Below are 14,838 nucleotides of genomic sequence, written 5' to 3'. Positions count from 1 at the left end.
AAAGCCCTGTCTCTCTTTAAAAAAAATCATATCTTACATTCCTCAGACTGCTCTGAGACATGTTCTCAATCATTAGGAAGAAAGAAAGAACAATGAAAATAGTAAAAAAAATACAGATACATTTGCCTTCTCCTCTTGAATATTCTAAATTATGTTTGATAGTTGAAGCAAAAATTATAACCCTAACTGATGTAAATACAAAGATGTAAATACACATAGAGGAAATATTTAAGACAATTACATTAACATATTAATATTAAATTTTATAATAATTAAATTATAAATGAGGAGGGTGAAGTGACATAAAGGAGGTCACCTTTTTTTTTTTCCTACTTTTCACAGAGCTGGTAAAATGCTGACACAGATAGACTATGTTATGTGTAATAAGTAGAAAACCTATGCCAAGAGATAAACTAAATAGTGCAATACATAAAGTGGAATTGTAAAACAAAAATATTCAAGAAATTTATAGGAAGATAGGAATAACAGTAAAGAAAACAGAGAGAAACATCAGAAAATTAAAAAGAAGATGGCAGCCAGGCTCAGTGGCTCACGCCTGTAATCCTAGCACCCTGGGAGGCCAAGGCAGGTGAATCACTTGAGGTCAGGAGTTCAAGACCAATGTGACCAACATGGTGAAACCCTGTCTTTACTAAAAATACAAAAATTAGCCATGTATGGTGGGGTGCACCTGTAATCCCAGCTACTCAGGAGGCCAAGGCAGGAAAATCGCTTGAATCCAGGATGTGGAGGTTGCAGTGCTGAGACCACGCCACTGCAGCACTCCAGCCTGGACAACACAGCAAGACTCTATCTCAAAAAAAAGAAGATGGCAACTTAAGACCTAAAGTATCAACAATTTTATTAATTATAAATGCTCTAAATAAACCAATTAAAAGGAAGAGATTGCCTTTAATTAAAGCATGAGCCAAATATACACTGTTTATAAGAACCTCACTTCTAATACAATGATATAGGCAGATTGAAATTAAAAGGATGCTTGTGCCTGCCATTGGTGGAACTGTAAGCAGACCTGCCCAGTCCAGCCCTGCCCAATGTGGCCCCCATTCCACCCTGGAGGGCTGACCAGGGAGCTCAGACCACTGTGTAATTCAGAATCAGCCCATTGCCTGAGGCAACAGTGAGCTTCTGCCAGTAAAAAAGGATCAAGTATAGACCCAGCCACAATGGCTGCTGCTGGCTCTTACCTATAAGTGCCATCTACTGGAGTGTAGATCAAACTGCACATCCCAATATAAAATCTTCTGAAAGAAGTGCATAGGGGTATAGAAGTACAGCCAAAAGACCCTATCCAGCATTTTATATAGTTGTACCCCCTAGGGAGGGGTTAAAGAGAAAAGGAAAGAAAAATGATAATAGTACTACAGGAAAAGAAAGAAAAAGAAAAAATTCCGCAAGAAAATAATTACAAAAATTAAAAGTGCTAGCATCTCCACATGAGATGGAACCAGCACAAAAATTATGGCACCATGAAAAATTTGAATATAGTTATACCACCAAATAATTGCACTGGCCCTCCAGCAATGGTCTCTAACCAAAATGGAAATTCAAAAATGACAGATAAAGAATTCAAACATGGATTGCAAGGAAGCTGAATGAAATCTAAGATAAGGTTGAAAATCAACACAAAGAAACTTCCAAAGCAATCCAGGAAATGAAGGAAGAAATAACATCTTCCAAAGAAATCAATCAGACCTTCTGGAATTGAAAACTCACTTAAGGATTTTAAAATACAATTGAAAGCTTTATCAATAGACTGGACCAAGCAGAAGAAAGAATTTCAGAGCTTGAAGACCAGTCTTTTGAACTAATTCAGTTATACAAAAAATAAAGATAATTTTAAAAAATGAACAACATCTTCAAGAACTATGAGTTTATGCAAATAGACCAAACCTATAAATTATTGGCATTCCTGAGGGAGGATAAAAAGTAAACAATCTGGAAAACATATGTGAGGGAATCACTCAAGAAAATTTCCCTATTTTTATTAGAGATGTAGATATGCAGATACAAGACATCCAGAGAACACCTGTGAAAAATAATATAAAACAAATATCACTGAGGCATAGAGTCATGAGACTGTCCAAGGTCAAAATTAAAGAAAAAATCTTAAAGTTAGCTACAAAAAAAAAAAAAAAAAAGTCAAATCACATACAATGAGAATGCCATCAAGCTAACAGTGGACTTTTCAGCAGAAACCTCACAAGCCAGAAGAGACTGGGGGCCTATTTTCAGGATTCTTAAAGAAAAGAAAGTCCGACCAAGAATTTCATATCCCATTAAACTAAGCTAAAATAAATAAAGTATTTTCCCAACAAGCAAGTGCTAAGAGAATTCATTACCACTAAACCAACCTTACAGGAGATCCTTAAAGGAGGTCTAAACATGAAGGCAAGAGAATGACACTGGCTACAACAAAAGCACACTGAAGTACATAGTGTACAGATCCTACAAAGCAACCACCCAATAGAAACTGCAAAGAAACCAGCTAAGAACTTCACAACGTAACAATCTCACATATTAATATTAATATTGAATGTAAATGGTCTAAACACCCCACTCAAAAGGCACAGAGTGGAAAGTTGAATAAAAAACAAGACCCATCTGTCTGCCATCTTCAAGAGACTCATCTTACATGTAACACCCATAGGATCAAAGCAAAGCATTAGAGAAAGATCTACCAAGCAAATAGAAAACAAAAAAGATTAGGGGTCACTATTCTTACATTAGATAAAACAGACCTTAAGCCAACAACAGTAAAAAAGAACAAAGAAGGGTATTACATAATGATAAAGGGATTCATAAAACAAGTACCTCTAGACAGCCACACAATAATAGCCAGGGACTTCAACACCACACTAGCAGCATTAGACAGATCATAGAGGCAGAAAACTAACAAAGAAATTCTGGACTAAACACCACACTTGACCAATTGGACCTAATAGACATCTGCAGAATAATCCATCCATCAACCACAAAACATACATTCTTTTCACCTTGCATACCAAACATTCTGCAAGATCAACCATATTCTTGGCCATAAAGCAAGTCTCGATAAATTTAAAAAAATCAAAATCATACCAACCATACTCTCAGACAACAGTAGAATAAAAATAGAAACCAATACCAAGAAGACTTCTCAAAACCACACAATTGCACGGAAATTAAACAATTTTATCCTGAATGACTTTTGGGTAAACAATGAAATTAAGGCAAAAATTTAAAGTCTTTGAAATAAATAAAAACAGACACACAACATATAAAATCTCTGGGATGCAGCAAAAGCAGTGTTAAGAGGAACAGTGCTATATGTATACCTCAAACATTTAGAAAGATCTCAAATTAATAATCTAATGTGACACCTAGAGGAACTAGAAAAACAAAAACGAACTAATCCCAAAGCTAGCAGAAGAAAAGAAATAACTAGAATCAGAGAAGAACTGAGTGAAATTGAGACTGAAATATCCATACAAAGAATCAACTAACCCAAAAGTTGGTTATTTGAAAGGATAAACAAGATAGCTATAACACTAGCTAGGTTAACAAAGAAAAAAGAGAGAAGATTCAAATATGCACAATTAGAAATAACAAAGGTGACATTACAACCAATCCCATAGAAATGCAAAAGATCCTCAGAGACCGTTATGAACACCTCCAGGCATACAAACTAGAAAATCTAGAAAAAAAAAATAGATAAAATCCTGGGAAAACAAAATCTCTTAAGACTGAACCACAAAGAAGTTGAAACCCTAAACAGATCAATATCAAGTTCCAAAATTGAATCCATAGTTTTAAAACCTATTAAACAAAAAAGCCCCAGACCAGATGGATTCACAGCTGAATTCTACTAGATGTACAAAGAGCTAGAACCAAATCTACTGAAACTATTCCCAAAAATCAAGGAGGAGAGACTTCCTTCTAATTCATTCTACAAATCTAGCATAACTCTGTTATCAAAACCTGGTAAAGACACAAGAACAATAACAAAGAAACCTTGCAGGCCAATATCCCTGATGAACATACATGCAAAAGTTCTCAACAAAATACTAGCAAACTGAATCCAACAGCATGTCAAAAAGTTATTTCACCATGATTAATTAGGCTTTATTCCTGGGAGGCAAGGTTGGTTCAACACACACCAATAAATCTGATTCATCACATAAACCGAATTAGAAACAAAAACCATATGATCATCCCAATAGACACAGAAAAAGCTTTCAACAAAATCCAACATCCCTTCATGATAAAAACCCTCAAAAAACTAGGTATCAAAGAAACACCCCTCAAAATAACAAGAGCTGTCTATGACAAACTCACAGCTAACATCATACTGAATAGCCAAAAAACTAGAAGCATTTCCCCTTGAGAACTGGAACAAGATAAGGTTGCTCACTCTCACCACTGTGATTCAATATAGTACTGGAAGTGCTAGCCAAAGCTGTTAGGCAAGAGAAAAAATAAAAGGCATACAAATAGGAAAAAAAAAAAGAAGTCAAATTATCTCTCTTTGCAAATTATATGTTTCTATACCTTAAAAACCTTAAATACTCCACGAAAAGGCTCCTAGAATTGATAAACAATTTCAGTAAAGTTTTGGAATACAAAATCAATGTATACAAATCAGTAGCATTTTTATACACGAATAACATGCAAACTGAGAACCAAATCAAGAACATGATCTCATTTACAATAGCGCAGATTACAAATGCAACACAAAGTCTAGAACTCACATTATACTTAATGGTGAAAGACTATGTGCTGGCCCCCTAAGATTATAGAACAAGGCAAGGATGTCTGCTGTCACCCCTCTTACTCGACATAGTGCTGGAAGGCTTAGCCAGTGCAGTCCAGACAGAAAAGGGAATGAAAGAAATACAGATTTCAAAGGAAGACTGAAATTGTTCTTTTTAGCAGATAACAGGATTGCCTACATAGAAAGTCCCAAGAAACCTACAAAAAGAAACTCCTAAAACTAATAAATGAGTTCAGCAAGGACACAGATACAAAACAAACATACAAAAATCAGTTATATTTCTGTATGTCAGCCATAAACACATGGACCAAAAGTTGAAATACAATACCATTTACAATCACTCAAAAAATGGAAATGCTTCGGTGTAAATCTATCAAGACATGTACAGGATTTGTGTGCTATAACTACACACTACCTATGAAAGAGACCAAAGAAGACCTAAATAAACGGATAGAGATCCATGTTCAAGGACTGGAAGACTGAACATGGTGAAAATGTCAAGTCACCCTAAGTTGATGTACAGGGTTTACACAGTTGCTACAAAATCCCAGCAATATTTTAATAGAGATAGACAAAATCATTCAAAAATTTATATAGAAAGATAAGGGAACTAAAATACCTAAAACGATTTTGAAAAAGAATAAAGTGAGAGCAATCAGTCTATCCAATTTCAAGGCATCTTACACATCTATCCAATTTCAAGGCATCCTGTCACATTACTGTGACAGTGTATATTGGCAGAGAAGAGCTAATAAACTGCAGTGCATCCATATTGTGGAATCCTACTTAGCATAAAAAGAAATTAACTACAGATACTTGCAACAACTTGGGTGGCTCTCAAGGGAATTATTCTGAGTGAAAAAAGCCAATCCCAAAAGGTTACACACTTTATTATTCCATTTATATAACAATCTAGAAATGACAAAATTATAGAAATAGAGAATAAATTAGTGGTTTCCAAGGTTTGAGGAAGTGGGAAGGAGGAAAGCAGGTGTGATTATAAAAGGGATACACAGGGAATGCTTGTACTGATGGAAATTTTCTGTGTCTTGACTGTATTAATGTCAGAATCTGATTGCCAGGTGTTACCACTGGGAGAGGAAGCATAAAGGATATGTGGAATCTCTCTGTATTTGTTTTACAATTACATGTGAATCCACAATGACCTCAAAATAAAAAGTTTAATTTTTTGCAAAAACAATATGCTGTGTGATTTAATTTTTCATATTCTGGAAATGGCAGAATTAGAGGAACAGAAAACATATCAAAGTGCCAAGAGCTAGTGATTTAGGAGAGGGGGTGACTATAAAAGCACAGAGGAAAATTCTGTGGCATGAAGCAACTATTACGTATCTTGATTGTGGTGGTAGTTATCAACTGTATGCATTTGTCAAAACACACAGAACAGTACCTAAAAGAGTTTATTTCATTGTCTGCAAGTATTCTTATGTGAACTAAAAAGCAATGAATAATGTTAAAGGGGGAACTGGCAGGGTCACACTCGTGTATGAAGCAGATCACTCTTCTTACTTTGTGGAGCATGGACGAGGGTAACACCAGGAGATGTGGATATTACTGAGTCTCCAGGCTTGGTACTAGGATCTGAACTTGAAATTAAGGAGCAATGGATATGGGAAATTGTCAGTGATTTAGCACTTCCTAGGGCTGTTCTAGGCCAGGAATAAAAGATGTGGTTCCTCCTAAGAAAGTGGGGCCTTTTAAATAGGTGTCTATGTGGAGAATCTCATCCTGCCAACAAGCAGGCAAAATGGTAACTTACACATAGTGTGGAAAACTGACTTTTTGAGACATTGAAGGATAGGAAACCAGGACTAGGATTTTATAATTTAATTTCATATTCAAGGATATTTAAACACCAAATAAAAACAAATGTTTTTAAATAAAATATTTGATCACAAATTTACTGGTTGGGGCTTGAGATGAATAAGAAGTAATGGAGACACAGAATACGGAATGGACTTTGCCACCCAAATTTACATGCTATGAAATTTTGTACATGGTTGATACTACACTCCTTCTCCTACCCTTCATCTTTGAAGAAATTATCTAGAAATGGTTCATCTTCTTGAAAATTGAGGCCTCAGAAAGAGAATCTCCTTGTGCTTTCCTGATGCCAGGACCCAGTGTTCATCCTGGACGAGGGCCAGAGGGGAAGGTCACTGGGGCACCGAAGTGGTATTTCCCAAGGATCTTCCCCAGAGTTACAGGTTATTGACATTGGCAAACTCCTGCTTCAAAATGAAAGTATTCCCAAGGATCAGTCTTTCACACAGAGAAGTCATAGATAACCCTTTAGAGCAACCCCATGAATGAACACCAGTAGGATGGGAGGTAAGAGGCTGGGGTAAGGAAACTGTGAATCCAGAGTGCACAGGCAGAATGGCTTGCGGGGGGGTGGACTTTGGACAGAGAACGCCCAAACTTTCTGGGTCATAGGAAGTGGAGAGGAGTCAAAAAGCATAAAAGTGTGAAAAGAAGCATATGCTTGCAAACTTCACCACAGGTTTTAGTAGCTGCCCAAAAGAGCTGCCCAGAGAGTCATTTTCCCACAGCTTCTTTGCCCTCACAGATTGAGAACAATGTCTATTTATTATCCTAAATTTTCTTTTCACTTAAAAATCAGTATATATTAGTAAAAAAGAAAAAACACCTGTAATCCTATCAGCAATATCAACCACTTTCAGTATTTTGATGTATTTATTTCTAGCCCATTTTCTACGTGTTTGTTGCTTGCTTGCACCTGATTTTATATTTTTACAAAAACCAACTAAACCAAACATGCTGTTTTAAACTCAGTTTTAAAATTTAATTGTGATGACAAGGCACCATGTTGGAAAAGTACCTCCATTGTATAATGTGTAGATCTGTATATTATAGTCTGTTCTCACGCTGCTGTAAGAACATACCTGAGACAGCGTAATTTATAAAGGAAAGAGATTTAATTGACTTTCAGATTTGCAGAGCTTGGGAAGCCTCAGGAAACTTACAATCATGGTGGAAGGGGAGGCAAACACATCCTTCTTCACATGGCGGTAACAAGCAGAAGTGCAGAGCAAAGAGGGGAGGGGGAAGCCCCTTATAAAACCATCAGATCTCGTGAGAACTCACTCACTGTCAGAACAGCATGATGGTATCTGCCCCCATGATTCAATTACCACCCACCAGGTTCCTCCTACAACATGTGAGAATTATGGGAACTACAATTCAAGATGAGATTTAGGTGGGGACACAGCCAAACCATATCAATCTGTAAAACTGAATTGCTGAAGCTTGAATAACTGCAAGATCTGGCTCTACCTGTGTGGTCATCATGTTGTGGATATTCTGAAATGGTTCTAAATTTAAATCATATTCTATATACACATTTTTAAAAGTATGTTATTAAATGTGATTTAGTATTTGTAATTTTACAAGTGTTCTCATATAAATAGTTCATAGATTGAAAATCAACCCTTGATTGGTGAGCCCAGTTTGGCGGCCTGAAAATGAAGTTATCATATTAAGTGGGGTAATTTATAAAATTTTGCACACATAAAATTTTAACTGCAAAACAGAGGCAGTGTATGAGAAGTGTATGTCCTGAATCTCAGGATTATTTGAAGCAAAATGACCGCAAGGGACCTTGGAGAGTGGCCAGGGGTTGGAGGCTCCAGGAAGGCCAACAGGGTGTCAAGTCAGAAAGAGGGAAGTAGCCACATCAAGTCCCAGGAGGACGCTGGTCAGCTGCAGAGCACTGCACCCCTGTCCTTCTGTGGCAGCTGCTGCCTCCAAGCTCAGAAAACAAATACTTAACATGGAGATCAAGCTCCCATTGGACTGGGAGGAGATGGTAGCCCCGTTGTTCCTCACTTTTTAACAAAAATTCTTTTTATCTCCTCCCATTGCCCACCCTGTGTTTGTAAGTTTCTTCTTACAAAACTGCATTTAGTGACAATGGATTCTTCAAGAATCAGACATTTATCACTGCCAGCCAAAATTTTATTCACAGGAAACCACTGAATTGATTGAATTCATTGAATTCATTATTTTAACAAATAATTATTAAGTAATAATGGTAGCCATGGAGCTAGAGCCAAGGGTAGAAAGATAGGGAGGTCCTTGCCCTCTAGGGAATAATAGGCTTGAATGGACATTTGGGTCAGAAGTTGCTCTGTGGTTTGCAAAGTGGGAGTTAGGTTTAGGAAATGGACAGAGTAAAAGAAGTTGGAGGATGGGATCAGAGACAGCTTCACAGAGAAAACGAAGGCGGAGGACCAGATCAGAGACACACTTGAGTCAAAACTTGAGGAATGAATATGAGTTTCCAGGCATATGGGAGCTGGGGGTTATGGGTCCCTGCAGAGAGAATAGCATGTGAAGTGTAATAGGAATAACTGTGATTCACTGAGGATGTACTGTGTTGGGGACTGGAACAAGAGCTTTACAAACATTGTCAAGTGTACTCTTCATGGGTGCCTATGAGGAAGATACTATCATGCATTTTCATCCCTAGGAAGCAAAGGTTCAGAGACTTCCAATAACTGCCTGAGGCCACACAGACAGGAAGAGATGGAGTGGGCCTGATTCTCTGTCCGTTGGATTCCAGAGCCTACAACCACGTCAGTATATTTGGGCCACAATAAGCAACTTGCTTTTGCCAGAAAAGTGAGAGTCAGAGACCCCCTCCCGTAGGCTGTAGCGGAGCACAGCGGCCTGAGCAGCGTGGGACAAGCCTAACCTGCATTTCCGTCACTCACTCTGGCAGCCCGTGAGTGCACACCCCTGACAGGAGCCCATCCCAGGGACTGGCTGCACAGCTATTCTGCAAACATAAAGAAACAGCACATCTCCTCAGTCCTTGTACATTACTTCTTGGAAATGTCCAATTCTTGTTGGGTTTTCCAACATATCGACTCTGGACTCCCATTCTAACCTGATGTCTTATAAACATTCCGGGGTTCAGTGGAAAACCCGGGATTTCTCTGAGGACCCAAGCCCATCCACCTGCTATGTAAGCCCCGCTCAGATGCATTGGGGAGGGAAAATCACACAAATTCCCTTCCAATCTGTAACTCTTCTTAAAGTCTTCCTTAATGCAATCCTCTGGGACACACACTGGCCAGGGCCGTACCTCTCTAAAGGATGGGAGAATAGCTGTGGCCTAGCCCAGGCCATTCGCCACTCTTGCATGAAATATTTCTCCTATGAAAGCTTATTGTGGAATATAGTTATGGAGGAAATTGAGATAAACAGCCTTTTCCTTTTTTGGATAATTATTTGAGATGAAATCTACCGCACACGGCAAGACACTTAGCTTCTGCCCAGAAACTGATGTCACTTGGGCAACTTGTGGTGGCCACATCAACTGAAGCTGACAGTGACAATGAAGAGCATCCTAGGTGCAGCTGGGTACCCTCACCCCATCACTCTCCTCTCATTCCACCACTCCCAGGCCACAGAGGCAAGAGAATACTCTCAAAACTTAAAGATAGCTTTAGTTTTAGGAATATATGGCAGAACAATATTTTATGCCTCAGAATAATAGGTGGAATTCAATTGCTCTTCAAGGCAGCATAGACATAATGTACAAATAGGTTTACAAAGGCTTTCCCTGGATTGTGGATGATTGGTTTGTGGTAGGCTATTAGGGGAAGTTCAGGGTGGCCAGGCTATTTAGAGGCTGACGTCTTGGCGAGCGCTTCCTCTCTTCTGCAGAGCACTCCCGTGGCATCGTCTCAGAGACAAGCTGCCGGCCTGTGCAGCCCCCACCCGGACTCAGGCGGCACTTTTCTCAAGTCCTCTCCTTTTAAGGCCGTCAGGGACCTGAGCCCCAACGGGTAGGGAGCAGGCCAGGCAGCTGGAGCCTGCAAGAGTCATCACTACGAATAGCTTGACTCCGAAGTTTCTAAAAAGGACCCTGGACCACCTGAGCCTCCCCAGAAGACGCCTCAGTCACATTTACCCTGCTGCTGCCGTTGGTATCAGGCAGAGCCGTCTGCACATGCGGGAACATGAAGGGCACTTGCAAGACTTCAGCTGGTGGGTTAAATGTGGCTTACAGCTGTCGCTGAGGCATACTCCCCAAAATAGTCTCAACACAGCAGTAGGAAAGATGACACAGAGGTGACTGAGACTAATAGCAATGCAGCATTACTATTATCCCTTGAATAAAGTATATAAATCAAGGTGTTAACTGTCAGTAGCATAGAAAAGAGAGTGTTAAGTATAGGAACTTAGCTGCAAATAGAATCACACAAACAAGAAAAAAATGCCCTCAGTTAACGGGCTACATAGTCTAGAAAATTCGTTATTTGAGAAAGCAAGTGGTATTTATATTATTAACACAGAGCAGGGTAACAGGTTAGAATAGAAACCTGTTAAAAACAGGCAACAACAACAACAAAACAGACAACAACCCTAGAAGAAAAATGCTTTGCCTTGAAGGAAAAACTGGAAAATTGTGAGAGGCTTACCAGTGGCCTGGCTGGGTGTGACGAACTCCTCCTCCTGAGGACTTGGTCATGCATACCTCCAGGAAGGGAGGGGACTCTGGAGTGAGAGGCTCAAGTCCTGCCCGAGCTGAATCTGTGATTCTGTGATCTAAAGAAATTTTGTATCTATTTTTAGAAACTAAAGTTTATCTCATATTGATATAAACTCAAAAATCAATGATACTTTGAGATATGTCATATCACAAAAAAGATTTCTCTTCTAGTACCTTATCATTTAACTGATACAGACAGGTCTAGGCCAAGTGCGGTGGTTCATGCTACTCTGGGGGGCTGAAGGGGGTGGATCCCCAGAACCCAAGAGTTTGAGGCCAGCCTGGGCAACATGGTGCAACTCTGTCTCTACAAAAAGTATCCAGATATAGTGGTGCACACCTGTAGTTCCAGCTACTAAGGAGGCTGAGGTAAGAGGACCACTGAGTCTAGGGAGGTAGAGACTACAGTGAGCCATGATCACATCACTGCACTCTGTCGCCTGGGCAACAGAGGAAGGCCTCTCAAAAAAAAGGCAGAAAGGCAGGAAGGGAAAGAAAGAGAAACAGGTCTAATTTGATTTGTTCGTCTAAGCAATAAGATTTACATGAACATAAGTTGCTATATTGATGATAAGTCAAATATAATCTAATTGAGCCTCTAAATTTAACTCCAAATTTATAGGAAAAGTTGGGACAGAAACTACAGGAATGCAATCAGTTATATCTAGAATGTGGAGGATTCTGCAACTACAGGTGTGACAAACAACTTGGATTCTTCAACATGTAAATTTCAAGGAAATGAGAGAGAGAGACTTATTTGCTTCCAGATTTGAATGACATGGTAATAGACATTTATGAGACAATCAGGGAAATTTGAACATGGACTGGATATTGAATGTTGAGGGATTAGAGTTAATTTTTAGAAGTACAATTGTGATACTGTGATTTTAATTTTTAAATGTGATTTATCTTTCAGGAGCACTAAAATAGTTACTAACGAAATAATAGGATTTCTAGGACTTACTTCAAAATAATCTGGGGTGGGGAGGTAATGGGGTAGGGATAATAAAATAATATTAGTCATAAATAGTTACTGAAGTGGGTGAAATGTACGAGGGGCTTATTAGACATTTTCATAATAAAATACATGAATGAATGAACAAAGAATTATAGAAATTCAAGTAAAAAATAGCTTGCACTTAGCAATAAATCAAAGAATGCTGGGCACTTTAAATGATAAACCAAGATAAGATCTTGCCCTCTAGAGAACAACTCTAATTCAGGACAGACACGCTCATACCCTTGCCCACACTGGAAGAGTCAGAATGAGATGTGCTGACTGGAAGGTGGAATGGTTGCTAGCAGAGGGTGGGAAGGTGGCATGGGTGGGGGAGGGGAGGAAGAGAGGTTGATTAATGGGTACAAACAGACAGTTAGATGGAGGCAGTGAGATCTGATACTCAACAGTAGAGTAGGGTGACTAGTTAACAACAATGTATATTTCAAAATAGCTAGAAGACAGGACTTGGAATGTCCCAACACATAGAAATGATAAATACTCAAGGTGATGAACACCCCAAATACCCTGACTTGATCATGATACAATAACAAAGTATCACATGTACCCCATAAATATGTACAAATATTACAAAACAATTTAAAAAATTCTCACAAGAATAGTATGAGAAAAATTCAAAAAAGAATGAGCTGTGCTAATGTATATGGAGGGCCTAGCTCCAGACTGGGTGCAAACTTCAAGCCACTGAAGATTTTATGTCCAAGTTTTTCTACTTTGAAATTCCAAACTTATTTTTCTACCAGATTTATAAGGGACATGGGACAACATAAACTGGGTCAAGTGATAAGAGAAAGAAAATATGCCCTCAAACTTATACCAAATCTTCTGACAAGTCTTGACTGGTAATTGTTTTCTTCAAATTCGTGAAAAACATGAGAAAACATGTTCATCTCTCATTTTTAAGGGTCAACGCTTGGCATTACTCACAGCTTCCAATGGAATAAAAAAGGGCTTTGTTGTTTTCCATTAGCTTTTTCTTTAATTTGTGTGTGTGTGTGTGTGTGTGTGTGTGTGTGTGAACATATTGGTTCTAAGCATTTATTAGCCCAATATTTTTGAGTGGAACTCTCCACTTGGCAATATCATGTGCCTTATTTGATTTTTTTTTTTTTTTTTTTTTTTTTTGAGATGGAGTTTCGCCCTTGTTACCCAGGCTGGAGTGCAATGGCGCGATCTCGGCTCACCGCAACCTCTGCCTCCTGGGTTCAGGCAATTCTCCTGCCTCAGCCTCCTGAGTAGCTGGGATTACAGGCACGTGCCACCACGCCCAGCTAATTTTTTGTATTTTTAGTAGAGACAGGGTTTCACCATGTTGACCAGGATGGTCTCGATCTCTCGACCTCGTGATCCACCCGCCTCGGCCTCCCAAAGTGCTGGGATTACAGGCTTGAGCCACCGCGCCCGGCCCTTATTTGATTTTTGTAATGTGTGCTGAAGGTTAAAACTCCTTTTCCCCTTCGCGAAGTCAGAGGTGTCAGTTTTCTGGGTTTTCTTGAGACAACCCAGAGGCTTTGCATACAACTGTCTAAAAAGTCTCAAAATTTTTCTTAATAATTATGCACTTTTGTAATCAAGCAGACAAATGAGAATATGACTTTGGTGAGACCATCATCTAAACTAACAGTGTTTATGTATAGAAGCAGCACTGACAAGGCTCACACTCCTCTGTTAGCCAGTCAATACCTTCCTCTTGCCAGCAACCCACCCCAGGATATCTGCGGTTTATTAATACTTACGAAAACAATAGTCATTATTTACCAATTAGGAGATGATCAGATATATCTATTGATAGCAACAGGCTATTTAAAAGTGAAATAATCTATCAAACAGATTTTTTACCAACTCAAAGTTTCCACTTAGATATTTTTCATTAAGTTGATTGTTAGATTGCAGCTACAATCAAACTTAAATATTATAAGAAGTTTGGTTGCTCTTTTAAAATCATGCAAAAATTCAAGGGGAGCTATTAAATGTAGAATTCTGAATGTATAAAATTTTGTTCTAAAATGGTCAATAAAATGAATGAGTCCACTGGTTCACATTAATTTGGATTTCTTCTTCTGCATTGTTTTCACATACCTGTAATCATTGTGTACTATTTGTGTTCTTTTGATTTTCATTTAACGTTCTGCTTTAATATTCTGCCATGTTGCTGCAAGGTCTTCATAGCCACCACTTTTAATGGCCAGAAAAGATTTCATGTGGTGAACATTTCAAAAATTACTTAACCATGTCCCAATTGTTGGTTATTTAAGGAATTTAAAACTAAACCACCACTCTTGTAACAAAGCTCTGATGTACCCAGACGTTCTCACGGCAAGTCGTCCATCAGTAGCTCTGCTAAGCCCTGTCACAGCCCTTTTCCAAAGGGAACCAGGAAACATCTTACAACAAGAGGCTTCGGGCCTCTACAAAAGGACTTCAGGGTTAGGATTTCGATTGCACCATGAGGCACAAACAAGAACCACTAGGTTGTTTGGCTTAGAATTGAGGGAAGTGTCA

At 38.8% G+C, this 14,838-nt stretch overlaps 1 long non-coding RNA gene across 2 annotated transcripts in view; it reads right to left on the bottom strand.

Moving 5' to 3' along the window:
• LOC141584217 (uncharacterized) overlaps positions 1-11,368 on the bottom strand; it is a 76,055-nt gene extending 64,687 nt beyond the window's left edge. For both annotated transcript variants that reach the window (XR_012517122.1, XR_012517123.1), the window contains exon 1: positions 11,248-11,368. This is a non-coding gene — a long non-coding RNA (uncharacterized LOC141584217). The remainder of the gene's footprint in view (positions 1-11,247) is intronic.
• Between the last annotated feature and the right edge of the window lie 3,470 nt (positions 11,369-14,838).

This window comes from Saimiri boliviensis, chromosome 4 (genome assembly GCF_048565385.1).
Source record: "Saimiri boliviensis isolate mSaiBol1 chromosome 4, mSaiBol1.pri, whole genome shotgun sequence".
Lineage (NCBI taxonomy): Eukaryota > Metazoa > Chordata > Mammalia > Primates > Cebidae > Saimiri > Saimiri boliviensis.
This window is presented reverse-complemented; position numbering and strand designations above follow the sequence as displayed.